We start from the raw sequence: 15,709 nt of genomic DNA, 5'->3' as shown, positions 1-15,709 counted from the left end.
GGTCTAGGCAGATGAAAGCCAATGGTGGAGTGATTAAAATCGGGGATGCGCAAGATGACAGAATTGGAGGAGCGCAGATTTTTCAAAGGCTTGTAGGGATAATGGAGATTACAGAGATAGGGAGGGGCGAGGCCATGGAGGGATTTGAAAACAAGGATGAAAATGTTTTAATTGAGGCGTTGCCGGACCGAGAGCCAGCCTAGCACAGGGTGAATGGGACTTGGTGCGAGTTAAGATATGGACAGCAGAGCTTTGGATGGTCTCAAGTTTATAGAGGGTGGAAGATGGGAGGTCAGCCGGGGGAGCATTGGAATCGTCAAGTCTAGAGGTAACAAAGGCATGGATCAGGGTTTCAGCATCAGATGAGCTGAGGCAGGGGCGGAGTCGAGCGATGTTATGGAGGTGGAAGTAGGTGGTCTTGGTGATGGAGCAGATCTGTGGATGGAAGCTCATCTCGGAGTCAAACACAACACCAAGGTTGTGAACGGTCTGGCACAGCTTCAGACAGTTGCCAGGGAGAGGGATGGGATTTGTGGCCAGGGAACGGAGTTTGTGGCAGCACATAAAGTATTTAATAACATATTATAGATAGATTGTAAAACAGAAAAGGTAATCTAACAAAATTTGATGGATGATATTATAAATTTTAATTATCGCAATTTAATCTTCACAAAGACCTTGTAATTTTAGGTATTTGTCATACCTTTATTTAAATAGTTTTCTGCTCTCTTATATTTGACAAAAAAAAAATCAGCTTTCATTAGCTGCAGAATGAGCCATGGTGTATCTTACACAGAGCCAATAATGTGTTCTGTGCCGGAGTCAATGGAAACTCTGGTCATAAAGCATTTGATTGATTTTGCAGTTGTGTCTCTAAGGATATTAGTACTGTGCAAGTGGGTCTTAACAGTTATTACTCTATAGTTAGCAGGCAATTCAGAAAATAATAAGCTTTTGACCTCCAAGTAAATACTGTAATATCATAAGCGATAATGGGTCTGTAGGTTATTTGCAATGTGGATATGTAATTCTTTCTGGTATCCATGCTGTTAATTGAAGCCATGTCAAACTGTAAAAATAAGGAAGCAATTTTCCATTGACCATTGGTCATTGTAGGGGGTTTTGCTACTTGCTTTGGCCAGTCGGTTATGTCTCCGGCTGCCTTATCTCTGAGCGGTTCGGATCGCTCACCCCTTAGTTCTGATCCCCGGACTTATTGGCAGATAGTGATATAGACAAACGAGCAGACCAGTGGTAACAGAGAAAATAAGATAACAATATTATACAAAAGGATGATATGAATGCAGTACACTTACACTTAACAGGGGAGGAGAAACGGCACATCGAGGGAAAATGGCTAAAATGACAATTCAGCAATCCCCTTAACTCCCACCCTCTACACCTAGCTACATTATCTTGCGATGGGTCAGAAGTATAATGCTCACCGGTCTGAGATGTTGAAAGAAAAGCCTTGCTCCTTTGCCCTGTTGCCTGCCGATGTCATGTGGTCCCGCTGTTGCACAGACTTCACCATCCAGGTAGAGATACCCCAGTAATTAAAAGGTCTCTGACAGGGTATCCTACCTCTCTGGATGGGCTCTCCTTCGATGGTCTTCTTCCTTGGTTGATGGCGAGGCAGGGCGCAGGAGGTGAGGCGAGAGAGAACGAATGGCTTCTCGAGAGGTTAGTTATACCCCCCTCGGTAGCCCTTATCTTTATGCTCAATCAGCTCATTCTTTTGCCTGATTTGAGCGGGCTGGAATTAAACAGAAGGTATCGATCTTGGCCCATCGACTTGGATGGCCGGTAATCGGTTCCTGCCGGTTCTGCAACTGCTCTCCTTTGCCCAACAGGTTCTTTGATGGGGGCCAGCACAGTCTCGATGGCCCCGCTGATTATTTTGATTGTTTGAGCAAACACCTTGATGGCCTTTATGCATAGGTCTGATTGTAATTGGGTTTGTCCCCAATGCTTATGCAAAAGTCTTGTCTGGTTTCATGATCTCCTTGCTGCAGACATTGAAATGCACAAGCTGTTAGCTTGCCAGGGTCCGAATTGAAACTGACAGGCTTTCGGTCACGAAGTCTGACCGCAGCCATTTTGTTGTGCCCTGGATTTTAAAACTCAGTCTGACCAGGGTTTCTTTTAAAAACCAAATAAATCTTTGGGGGGGTGGAGAGATGTAGGAAATTTTCGAATCCTTCAGTCCCCCCTAGGATACTGAAACTTGCTTGAAGTGTCCAACCAAGGTGAGCAAAATTTCTGATTCCCACAAATAACCTTCCCCTGTATTTACCTATCCATAATCCCTCAGCCCACATTTCCCGTACTTAGAGAAAACACAGTGTACGACAGGCATCTACAGATGGCATATACGATTCGCTACAAACAATCCAAGCATGGAGGGGGTCCAACACCCCTGCACCACTTGGTACATTACAACATTTTTATTCTGTAGTATCAAACAGTCACAATCTTTATTAAAATAACACAATGAAATGAAGAAACAATCTTTATTAAAAATAACAAACAATGACCATCACGTTTAAGTGATGCGACGCAAAACTCAAACAGGTGTCTCTTCTTCCACCCGGGCATAATGTTCCTTCCACACCTTTTTAGTTTTAAACTCTAATCTGGGACCCTTTCTCCTACGCTGGATGCACACTAGGTAGAGAACTATCCCTAACTGACACACCACCATGTGGGATGCCATACGGATCCAGGATGGGACCTCTATATTTTCAAAAATGTCCCACCAGGGTGGGGTCATAATATCTAAAACGTCAGCCCTTATCTGGACAGTCTTCTGTTCCAGGGTATAGAAGTGTTTTTGTGACACTAAAACAGCTTTTAGCAATTTGGTGAGGTGTTCTGGGAGAGGGGGAATCTGATAACCGAAATGCGCAACATATTTCTGCAGGTGGGTGAAATTCTTTTTCACAGTGAGGTGAACAGTGGAGGGTTCAGGAATGGGGACAATTCGTAGTTGTGCCACTTGAACTTCTGCCTCGGGTTTGAAACAGAAACTGCTGTCACTCACCGCACACCAGCTATGCTGTCCGTACTGGTAGTGAGGCGCTCCTGTGGTGACACAATATGTCCCACCTCCTATATATGCTACCTGGGGGGGAACATGGCCTTGTGCCATTGCCTCCATGGTGCAATTTATAGGTTTTGCGCCAGCAGCTCTGAACCCACACTGTGGTTTGGAATAGGCATTCAAGTGCTGGGGACACAGGGTTATGTGTGCTCCCTGTCTACGGCACCCCGAGAAGTCAGTGCCCGTCATAGCATGCTCCCACTTTATGACGTAGGGCGGGACTGCTGTAAAACAAATGTGTGCACCCCCCTGAATGACTCCAATGTTCTCCACCCTGTACACCGGCGCGGGTCGGGCCGTCCCGCCCATGACCGGCATTCTTACAACTATCCCCATGATGGTGTGGTTGGACCGCCCACAGTCCACTGGGACTGGGTAGGCCTCCGAAGCTAGCCGGAGCTGGCACGAGCTTAATGCATTCTCAAAAGGGTAGAGGGCTGTGAGGTGTTTGTTGCTGATCCAGGAGGGGACTAAACCTTGCTTTAAATCCTCCAGATTGCTGTGGCCCTTGCCCAGCAACCATGCCCCATACAGCACGCACACTTCATTCTGCGCAGCTTGGTCAGAAGCGTTTCTGTCCTCCCTAATGAGAGCATTAACCGTTTTGGCATGTTCCTCCAGTTCCGCTATGATCTCCTTTAAGTGGAGTGTCATGGCCTGGTCCTCATGCGACTCGGAACCCACCACCTCATTCTCATCGATTAATATTTTCTTTAATTGTGTTTTTAAACCATTAATCTGGGTCTGCAGCTCGATGTCATCTAAGCTGTTGATGACAGAAGACCCCGTGTTAAAACCAGTTAAAACATTATTAAAGCACCCCTTCTTTTTCTCCCAATCCCGTCCAAAAGGTCGTTGGTGTATAGTCTGGTTCTGTCAACGTCTGAAAAATCAAACTCATAGAATTTACGGAACATATCTTTTAAGAGGGCTTGATACAACTGCGCGGTCTCTGTGGGGCACCACGCGGGTAGGTGTACCTCGGTGAGGTTTAAAATCACGGAGGCTACCACGTAGTGCATCCCTTGATACAGCACCTGGTCTGTAGGTACTAGCACCAAGCCGTTCCCTGGTCCCTTGGTGGTGGCGGGGCATCCGTCTACTATCGTCCGTGATGTCGCGGTCGTGGGCAGGGGCTGTTGGGGGTGGGTCACTAGTTCAGTGGCATTAACTGAGGTTGGGGAGTATGGGATTGTGCATGCGTCCAGGTGAGACTCCCAGTCCATCCCCCTCCCGTTATCTTGCCACTGGCTGCGGAAAATGATGGAAATGCCCGTGGGGCAGGCCTTCTCTGATCCCCACATACAGACGTAGATCCCCTGATCCGGTTCCCACCATTTATCCCAGCAAACACAACCCCCGTGGGTCCCTGTGATAGTCCGATGAGTGTTGTTCCCCAACCGTTCCCACTCAACTCTGGGGTTCCCCATGCCTTTACTTAGTTTCCTGAGCCACCACCACCTATCCAGGGAACGCGTCCCTTGCATGTTAAACATATCCTTTTGCCCACGGTGACGCTAATCCTGGGAGTGACGATCCGTATCCTGGGGCACAGGAGGGAGGCCTCCTTGTAGGTGAACCCGGTCTGGCTGGAGTACTGGGACGAATTGGATCCCAGCCAGCCCGGCCACGTTCCATCATGGAAGTAAGTGGTTGTCTCCTCCGCCTCCCGTACGCCGCTATCATCGACCGCCACCGGCGCCCTGTTCCCTGAGCACCCGAAGAAGTGGTGGTCCTCGATGTCCCCTCTCCTACCGATGCTCAGCCCGAGCAGGGCGAGCAGGATTATGCCTCCGTACATTCTGAAATTTCCTGCAATAGACATAAAGGCATCTAGCCAGGTTCCCTGGAGACTCGCTGGCTCGGGTGACGTATGGTCGGGTCCCGCGACCTCGACTCACATGGACAATACTCTGAGATGGCTTCATACTTAAATCAAAACTAACTGTTCCTTATTTAGAATTAAATTAAAATAGCCTAACTTAACATTATAAACTTAAACTACTAAAGCTATATACATCTGCCGCCCGTCTCCGAGCGGCCAGCCTAATTCCTGCCTGGGCTGTTGCAGGCTGTTCCCTGCGGCGTGGCTGCACTGACCTGCACTTCCGGTCCCTTGCAGTCTGTAGCTGCTAGCTGGGGAATTTTGTCTTCTGGCTTCTCTTTAACTCGGGAGGTTGCCCTTTCAAACTGGGGAGCCGGCGACCATGCCTTCCTAGGCTGGGGTGTCCGAGGGGACCTCCTAGGAAGTGCTACTGGTGGAGCTACCCTGGTGAGCAGACCTTTTGCTCGGACCGCATTCCTCGCTGCTGGGGATCTTCTCCCTGGGGTCCCTCCCCTCCCAAACCTGAACTGGGGACCAGTAATCTCCTGTCGTGGGCTGCCGGTGGCTGAGGGTCTCCGCCTCCAGGTTCAAAACCTGGGTCGGGGGCGGGGCCCTCTGGCTCGGGCTCCTCCTCCCCGGAATCCCAAAGGAGGGGGGGAGTGGTCTGAACAAGGTGCTGGGGGACTCCTCCCTTGACGCACGCGACTGCGCCTGCGTGTGCAGCCTGTGTGTGCGCGCCCGCTGCGGGCTGAGGATTTCTAACCTTGGGTTGGATCCCAGTTGCCTGCTTCTTCGCCTCCAGCTTAAACAGCTTACACTGGTTGATATGGAACCATTTTGTGCACCGGGGCAATTTCACTGCATACACCATGGGGCTGGCTTTATCTACTATGCTATAGGGTCCCATATACAATGGCTCTAAACTCCCCACTCGGGGGTAGTTCCTAACCATTACCTGGTCCCCTATCTCCCATTGGTGACTTTTGTTAGGCTCGAGCAGCAACCGGTTATTCCAGTGCTGCTTCCTCATGCTACCTGCTGCCTGCTCGTAAATCTGCTTCAGGTGCTCGAGGAGTGTTCGGGCGAATTTATCCCGATTTACCTCCCGAAGCTGCCCTTCGGTAAGAACTGGGACTAGGACATGGGTGGGGGTCCGCATAACCCTGCCAGTCATTAACTCGTACAGGGAATACCCTGTACTTTTGGACTGGCTGGCCCGGATCCCCATGAGGACTAGAGGCAGGACCTCCGCCCATTTTTGGGGCGAGTCCACTGTCTCTTTCCTCAGCTTTTCTTTTACGGTGCGGTTCATGCACTCCACAATCCCTGATGACTGTGGATTGTGAGCTACGTGTCACTTCCCCTTGATGCCGAGCAGCATAAGGGTGTTCTGCATGACTTGGTCGGTGAAGTGGCTTCCCTGGTCGGACTCCACAAACTGGGGTAGTCCCCACCGCGAGAACACCTCCCGTACCAAGATCCTTGCAGTGCCCAGTGCTGTGGCTGTTCTACAGGGGAAGGCTTCTACCCTCTTGGAAAACACGTCCACCAGGACGAGGCAGTATTTGTACCCTCCCTGGGCGGTGGGCAGGGGCCCGATGTAGTCGATCTGGATCGACTGCCATGGTCCCTCCACCCTCCTAACGTGTCCCATGGGCACCTTCCTTCTGTGGGGGTTGGGGTTGTTTGCAGCGCACACAAGGCAGCTAGCACAGAACTCGCGGACGTCTTCCCGGAGTCCCGGACACCATCCCGCCTGTTCCACCTGTTGCCAGGTGGTCTCAGGCCCGGGGTGTCCCGCTCCCAGACCCTCATGGGCCAGTTGAAGGAACTCCCTCCGGTGCTGCTGGGGTACTACCCACTGTTCTTCTTTGAACAGCATGCCTTCCCTTATGGAGAGGGCCGCTGCGCCGTAAGGGCCTTCTATGCTCCTACCCTCGCTCACTGCGCTGATGGCGGTTTTCAGGACAGGGTCCTGGGCTTGGACCTTTTTATGATCCGGGGCTAATGCTACTCCTAAGCTCCTCTGGGTCCCATCCCTGCCTCTAACTGCCGCCACGGGCCCGGACCCATGGGGTCCCAGAAAGTGCCGGTGCGGGCACCCTCCTTGGCCAGCATGTCAGCTTGCTGGTTACCCTGGGTTCTGTGGAGGAATGGGCCTTTACTTTGTGGATGAAGATCTCGCCTTCCTCCCCCATGGCTGCCAGGATTTTCTCCAGCAGGGGTTTTACTACTAAGGGTCACCCGTCGGCAGAGGTATACGCGGCAAGACCAAATGGCCATGCTGTCCGAGCAAATCGTGTATGGGGTGGGGAAGATTTTGGGGTGGGTAACCATGTACATCACCGCGGACAGTTCAGCCTGTTGGGCGCTCATGGTGTTGGGGAGCTTGATTGCCAAGGCAATGTTTGCCGTTGGGTCATAAACTCCACACCCCGTGAGTCGTTCGCCAGCAGATACCATGATGGAACCATCTACATAGATCTCGCGGCCTGTGGGATGCATCCCGGCCCGTAAACCTATGTTCACCTCCCATACCCCTTCTATGGAACACCGATGGGCTGTTCCAGGATATACCATATTGGCCGTGAGCTTTGGCTCGCAAAGGCCCCTCACCTTCAGATCCATCTGCGAGAGGAGGAGGGTCCAGCGCGCAATGCGGGCACTGCTGACTGTCCCATCTTTAATCCTCCCGTCCAGAAGCATCTGGGTGGGTGTGTGATGTGTGAGGAGGGTGATGGGAGAGGTGCCTGTGAAGATCGAGAGTCTTTTCATAGCCCAATACGTGGCCAAAAGGTGCCGTTCACAAATTGAGTAGCTCCTCTCCACATCAGTGAGTACTCTGGAGGAGTAGACCACGGGTCTTAGCCTGCCGTGCCGCTCCTGGAGCAGCACAGCACTGAGACTATCCCAGCTGGCCGCTACCTCCAAGAAGAACTCCTTCCCCCCATCGATGGCTCCCAGGGCTGCTGCGGTCTGCAGGCCCCCCTTGAGCTGGACAAATGCTGCCTGGCACCCCTCATCCCAACACCACTCCACTCCCTTGTGTAAGAGTCGGAGCAGAGGGGCTGCTGTGGCTGCATAGTCTTCAATGAAGTCTCTGCAGTACTCCGTTAGCCCTAGGAACGACCTCACACCCCTCACTGTGTTGGGGACCGGTAGCTCTTGGACCGCTTCCCTCCTCGCCTTGTCTATGGCTCTCTCTCCGGCACGGACAGTCAGGCCCAGGAATTTAACTTCCCACTGGCCGATCTGCGCCTTTTTCGGGTTCACTTTGAACCCCTTACACTGTAGCAGCTCCAGCAGTTCGGCCAGCAGCGGGCCATGCTCCCCGACCGAGTTGGTAAACAAAAGCCGGTCATCCACATACTGCACTAACTGGGTGGGCTGACTAAATACTTTTAAACTATCCGTCATACACTGATGGAAGATGCTGGGGCTGTTATGAAAGCCACGTGGCAAGCAGTTCCAAGTGTACTGTTGCCCTTTAAAAGTAAAGGCAAATTTGTACTGGTCCTCCCGCCTTAAAGGGATGGACCAAAACCCATTTGAAATATCCAGCACCATGAACGTGGTCGCAGATGCTGGAATACTTCCGATGAGGTTGGCGACTGCTGCCACCGTGGGGGCACACACGGGGATATTGCTGTTGAGCACCCGATAGTCCACCGTGGCTCTCCATGAATTGTCTGGTTTCTTAACCGGCCAAAGCGGAGAATTAACATGGGTGGCTATGGGCCTCAACACTCCCTGCTGTACTAAAGAGGACATGGCTGCTTCCATGTCGGCCTCGGCTTCTCGGGCGAAGCTATACTGCTTCTGGGGCCGGGCCATGGGGTCCCCGTCTACTCTGACCTCAAACCCGGTGACCCTCCCGTAGTCGTGTTTGTGCGTGGCAAACGCGGCCAGGTGGGCTTGCACGAATGCCTGGAATTCCCTTGGGACACCATCAACCATGAGCCCGAGGTTGTAACCCTCTTTCGGCTTCACAGTACACAGGGTCCCCTTCCCATCCTTTCCTGGGATGACTACCACACCGCCCTCCTTACCCGTGTCAGCTCCCCAGAGGCAATGATTGCGGAGATCCACGAGGATCCCGTGGCCCACAATAAAGTCGGCCCCTAGGATCCCTTTGCCTCCCTCCGCTTCCCACCTCGCCAGGACGCACGTCCACTTGGTCTGGAGCATGCCCAGCCGGATTGAGAGCAACTTGGAGAATGATCCCGCCTGTTCCTTGCCTGTGAATCCCGATAGGACATATGGAACCCCGCTAGACAGAGGTGAGGTGGTGGGGTTAGCTGCGTGGATCATGGTGCACGATGCTCCCGTATCCAGCAGATAAGTTCCTTTAACCTTCTCTACCTCCATCTGCACGAGCGGTCTCTTCCATCCGTCATACCGGAGATCACACAGGTGGACAGGCTGCGCGGGTTCCAGTCATTGCGGGGAGTCAGATGGGGCTGAGGGAACTACAACACCGGTGGTGGCAGCTATTTTCCCCTGGCTGGCCAGGAGGAGAGATCGTAGGGACTGTATCGACTCCAGGAGTGGCTCGATCGCAGCGGGAGGGATACCTGGCCCTGCCTTTTGGGCTGGGGCTGGTGAATTCCTCCCCTTATTCTCCTTCCAGGGATTCTTACAATCCTTTCGCCAGTGGCCATCCTTCCCACACCCGTAACAGTTCAGCTTATTCTGGGAGGGACGGTTTCCCCCCTGGTGCCACTCTTTCTCATTCTGGCCCCCAGGCTTAACCTTTGGGTTGGGGCGTCTCGATACCCCTTATATTTTTTAATGCTATCGTGAGCTGGTGGATCACCGTTTCCTCAGTGGACTGGGGGCTACGGGGGTCAAACCAGGCCGCAGCCTGGGCTCGGATTTAGGGCAGGCAGTTTGTCATTAGACAACGGAGCCAGTGGGCCAATTGGTCTTGGTCCATCAAAGTTCGTGCTGGCGTTCCCGGGCACGCCCTCCGGTAGACTGGCCACAGCCTGTCTGCGAACGCCTGCGGGGACTCCCCTGGGAGCTGTACCGTTCTTTCTACACGGGCGAAAGGGCTGCCGTCATTCATACCCATGGCCTCCAATATCTCATCCCTTAAGTCATTGTATCCCTTCTGCCCCTACTTGCATTCATCTGATAGGGTCTGGAGGAGTTTACCCTCCATAGAAAACAGCAGCATCTTGGCTTGCTCTGCGTCATCGCAGTCATTAACACAAGCTGCCTGTTCTATCTCTCTAAAATGCAGTGCGGGGTCTCCCTTTTTGGAGAGCTTGGGGATGTGACTAACCACGGCCCTGAGTTGCTGGGTGCCATGTGGTACCACAAACTGGTTTTGGACGGCTCCTTGTTCGTTGTCATCGCCGGGCGGGCCGTACCTCCGTTGTCGGAGGGGGTACACCGGTCCCGGCCCCGGCCTATCTAGCGGGGGCTGCTGTACCTCCCCTACCACTTCATCCACCCCCCTATGCTGCCAGACCTCCTGAAAGCTCGGAGCTATGGGTGGTGACCGTGAAACCTCTGGTTCCCTTGCTGGCTCATCTCTTTGCGCTGCCTGTGGGACCGTTCTGCTTGGGTTGCCGGTAAAGTCCGACTGGCCTGCCTTTGGGCTGATAAGGCATATCATCCCCTTAGCCCTCGCTAAAGCCATACTCAAGGTTTCTATCTCTTCCCTACAGGGGCCATGATCTGCTTCCTCAAAGCCTCGGTCGCAAGCCAGCCTATATGCTGCTTTTACTTCTTTAACCTTCTCCTCCTGTTCTCTTATCTCTTGGGTTAGGCGGGCAATTGTGTCCTGTAACCTTATCTCACTACCTCTTGCCTCTCTGACCTGGAATTCCAAACACTCCACCTTGTACCTTGCGCTACCTTTGACTTCGGCGGTCTGGCATTCCAGGCACTCTATTTTTGCTCTTGTATTATTCTTAACTTCAGCGACCCAGCTCTCCAGGCGCTCTATTTTTGCCTGGTGTTCTTTTGCCATCTGCACTCTTTCTTGGTTTAGCACCTGAAGTGCCACTATCAATTTCTCCTCTGCTAAAGCCTTATCCTGTATTTCTATCTCCTTGTCCTGGATTTCTAGGACCAATTTCTTAATCTTGGCAGCCTGTGCTACTACAACTCCGTCCAACAGTAGGGCCTGCTTCTTGTAGCACATAAGCCACACTGCTTTCTCTATTGACCCCTTATGTTGTTTACTGGCCGTCCACTGGGTGGCTGCATCTATGGGACGCTCAGCCTGTAATAGGGTGAGTATCCACTTCTTGGTGATATTCACCTTTCTAAACATAAAATCGGACAACCTCTCTTCCATTACGGCTCCTTCGTCCGCACCACTGTCTGCTATATCGCACACTGCTGCTGGGGTCCTGCTGCGGTCGCCATTCTGTAGGGGGTTTTGCTACTTGCTTTGGCCAGTCGGTTATGTCTCCGGCTGCCTTATCTCTGAGCGGTTCGGATTGCTCACCCCTTAGTTCTGATCCCCAGACTTATTGGCAGATAGCGATATAGACAAACGAGCAGACCTGTGGTTTGGTACAAAGAAAATCAAAATTTATTAACAGAGAAAATAAGATAACAATACTATACAAAAGGATGATATGAATGCAGTACACTTACACTTAACAGGGGAGGAGAAATGGCACATCGAGGGAAAATGGCTAAAATGACAATTCAGCAATCCCCTTAACTCCCACCCTCTACACCTAGCTACATTATCTTGCGATGGGTCAGAAGTATAATGCTCACCGGTCTGAGATGTTGAAAGAAAAGCCTTGCCCCTTTGCCCTGTTGCCTGCCGATGTCACGTGGTCCCGCTGTTGCACAGACTTCACCATCCAGGTAGAGATACCCCAGTAATTAAAAGGTCTCTGACAGGGTATCCTACCTCTCTGGATGGGCTCTCCTTCGATGGTCTTCTTCCTTGGTTGATGGCGAGGCAGGGCGCAGGAGGTGAGGCGAGAGAGAACGAATGGCTTCTCGAGAGGTTAGTTATACCCCCCTCAGTAGCCCTTATCTTTACGCTTAATCAGCTCATTCTTTTGTCTGATTTGAGCGGGCTGGAATTAAACAAAAGGTATCGATCTTGGCCCATCAACTTGGATGGCCGGTAATCGGTTCCTGCCGGTTCTGCAACTGCTCTCCTTTGTCCAACAGGTGCATTGATGGGGGCCAGCCCCGTCTCGATGGCCCCGCTGATTATTTTGATTGTTTGAGCAAACACCTTGATGGCCTTTATGCGTAGGTCTGATTGTAATTGGGTTTGTCCCCAATGCTTATGCAAAAGTCTTGTCTGGTTTCATGATCTCCTTGCTGCAGACATTGAAATGCACAAGCTGTTAGCTTGCCAAGGTCCGAATTGAAACTGACAGGCTTTCGGTCACGAAGTCTGACCGCAGCCATTTTGTTGTGCCCTGGATTTTAAAACTCAGTCTGACCAGGGTTTCTTTTAAAAACCAAATAAATCTTTGGGGGGGTGGAGAGATGTAGGAAATTTTTGAATTCTTCAGTCATTAAGGTGTGTTAGATAAATATTTGGAAGAAGTAAACCATTCTGGGCCACTTCAATGTGCATGTGGCGCATTCATTAAAACATGTTACTTAGCTGATAGTAATGTTTGTGAGTGGAAGGCTTGCCCTCCAGGGCCTTGATTCTATACAGGGAGCCCTATTAAATACCAGTGTTAGATACTGCACTCAGCTGTGCTGGTTGCCCAGGCACAGAACACTACAGGGAAACCAGTAAACTGGGCAACCAGGCCTCAAAATATATTTTACGTCCAATTTTTTTCAGCCTACGATTTTGTGTGCTAGAGTGTTTGTGCACATTACATGCCATAGCTTCATTAAGAATAAATGCAAGAACATATCAATGAAGGTTTGGCACAGTTTACCACCTTCAGTGCCAGCATTGTGTTTTTTGCTTTCACAGCTCACTTTGAATGAGTGCAGGGAAGCACCATAGTACTGTGCTGTTCATTTAAAGAATTTTTTCAATATTTCTGATTTTTTTATTAATATGTATTTTTGGAATAATTTTTCATTGGACAATATTTACTCATTACAGTAAGTTTGTTTATAAACATTCCCACCACCCCCCTCAAAAAAGAACATTATTGTCTATTAAGTTACTAGAAAGCAGACAGACAAGTAAAGCATTTACAGGACTTCAGCAGAACAGGAACACATGAAAAAAGAGGGTGCATGAAAAGGAGATCTTTCAATACCAACCTTTACAAGAACTCAAGGGACCACAAGGCATCTAGGTGGAAGCTGCAGAGACCTGCAGTAGGTTGCAAGTGAAGGCACAGTTCATAATGGAGGTTGGTTTGGGAGCATGCCAAATACAGGATTGATGCAGAGCAAGATTAAAGAAGGCATGCCAAGCAGATCAGCAGGCACCAGAGATAGCATATCTGCATGCCCTGGTAGACATACCTGGCAACAGCCATAAAATAACTGGATCCACAGGCTCCAAGTCAGCAGGGAGTCAGTCACAGATCTGTGCTGTCTGCTGCAAAGACACGTGCAGCCAACCTACACCATTGCTGCAGCAGTCTCATTGATGGTCCAGGTCACTTCCGCCCAGCTCCTGCCAGGCATGCTACACTGCTGTCTTCTGGGGAGGGTACGGGCCATACCCTGGAACAGACCATTAGCCAGTGGGTTTGGTTACTTTGGGGCTTCACTTGCCCACAGACTCAGTTTCCTGTTTCCACATTTATTTTGCCAGCCACTGGGTTTTTCTAGTTGCATTCTTGTGCCCACACAGCCTTTGGAAAGTCCAAAAGCCTTCCTAAAGGTTAAATATGCCCCAGGTATGGCTGTTTATTTTTAAGGGCTGCTGGTGCTTGCAAATTCCTACCCTTTCATGTTGGTGAGTTCCCAGTCTTGGTATGGGTGGGAAGGTCACCATGAACAAATAACGATGACCAACATTGGGAAACAGTGAGGCATTGGTCCCACTGAAAACTGGTGAGCGATGCATCTGCTGCATGCATGGTTCACCAGCTCACATGGCCCAACTGATAATTAGCCCTAGCATCTGCAAGGGAGCGACTAACGAGTGGTATTTGATTCCCATTGGAATGGGTTTGCTGAAGTGATCTGTCATCAATGCAGAATGAAATGGGATAGCACTGATTGTAGTTACCAATGATAATATCTGAACTTGGCTTACACAAATAGAAAGCTCAACTCAAGATTGTGAAATTATAATGGCTATGGAGGAGGTCGTTTCTTACTTTTGGAGCCAGAGCCCTGAACTGATTCTCTTTTCAGCCTGAATTGTAGGAGATCAGTGTGGAATTTTCCTGTGGATAATTATTTCATTCACATGAAACAACAGTGCCGACTATCATCCAAAAGCATGAACTACAGCCGGGCTTAAATAGAGATAACTTCAAAATAATAAACAGTTTTTATAGTGTATACAAGAGGTGTTAATAGACCAAAATATCTGCAAATACTCTTGAAAAAAACTAAAGTCACATTTATGTCTCTTAGCAACTAAAGGCACTACTAACAGATAGAGGTTCTTTTCAAATAAGAGTATTTGTAACTATATTTAGCAAATTATGTAAGATATGAAAACACTGACCCCTGTCACTGATGCAGATCCATTAGTGTTAATTGCAGGTTTAGGTAGAAGAGTATGCAGCTTGCTAGTTGGCTATGGTAGAGCTACTCACTCAACTGGAGAAGCACCTTATAGCAAAGCACATCCATAACCAACATGGAGAAGTTCACATAATACAAGCGGTAACCACAATAGCAAATCACGTTAAGCACGTAAACCTTATGATGTAATAAAATTAATTTACTTTGAATACAGGAAACTTCTTTTATCCGGCACTGACGGGACCGACGTGGTGCCGGTTCATCAAAAATTCTGGATAACCGAAAGCTATAGTAAAAGATACGGAGCTGAGAGCTCCGTATAAAGCAACAAACCCTGTTGCTTAGCAACAGGTTCAGAACAATGGCCACAAGTTCCAAGCGCCTCTGTAGCTTAGCAACAGCTGCAGCCACACCCTTGCACAGCAACAGATCGAGGAAGGCAAGTAATAAAACTTACCTGAGCCTACTTGTACTGGCCTCGCTAGACGTGCTCCTATCTAGTTATCCAGCAAGTTAAACACTCATTCAAATAATTCCTCGTGAAGCTGTTTCGCTGTTTGAAGCTTTACTTGAACAAATTTGTGAAACTATAAACAAAGACAAAGTATGTTTTGTACATAAACTGAGTACTATACATTCGATATTGCATAAGATATAAACATATTTACAACAGTAGAATAGACTAATTGTATAACTAACTAACATTTGGACTAACTTCTGTAACTATCAAATATTAACCTTTTAAAAACATAGTGTTATCAAAACACTACACTGACAAAGTTGCTATCATGCTAATAGACAAAGATACTCACAGATATTGCGCCTGGCCTAACATATGAGATCAGATTACATTGGATTGCGAATCCCTCATGGAATTCTCCATTACTCAAGTCAGGTTCTTCCTGGAATTCTACTTCCTGGGATTCTACTTCCTGGGTCACACAGGAAGAAAGGTAGAAAGGTCAAATGACCTCTCACACAGGAAGAAAGGTAGAAAGGTCAAATGACCTCTCCTCCCACACAAACACTGCTAACACATAACCACCACCAGAGGGTGCTATCTGCATGTAAAATGTCCATAATGTCCAGAACACTACCCCTGAATTTTGCTGGTTAACCGAGATTTCCGGTTATTTAGGTGCCGGTAAATTGAAAATTTCCTGTAT

This window comes from Somniosus microcephalus, chromosome 5 (genome assembly GCF_052327205.1).
Source record: "Somniosus microcephalus isolate GS21.2 chromosome 5, FLI_Smic_1.0, whole genome shotgun sequence".
In the NCBI taxonomy this organism is placed as follows: domain Eukaryota; kingdom Metazoa; phylum Chordata; class Chondrichthyes; order Squaliformes; family Somniosidae; genus Somniosus; species Somniosus microcephalus.
This window is presented reverse-complemented; position numbering follows the sequence as displayed.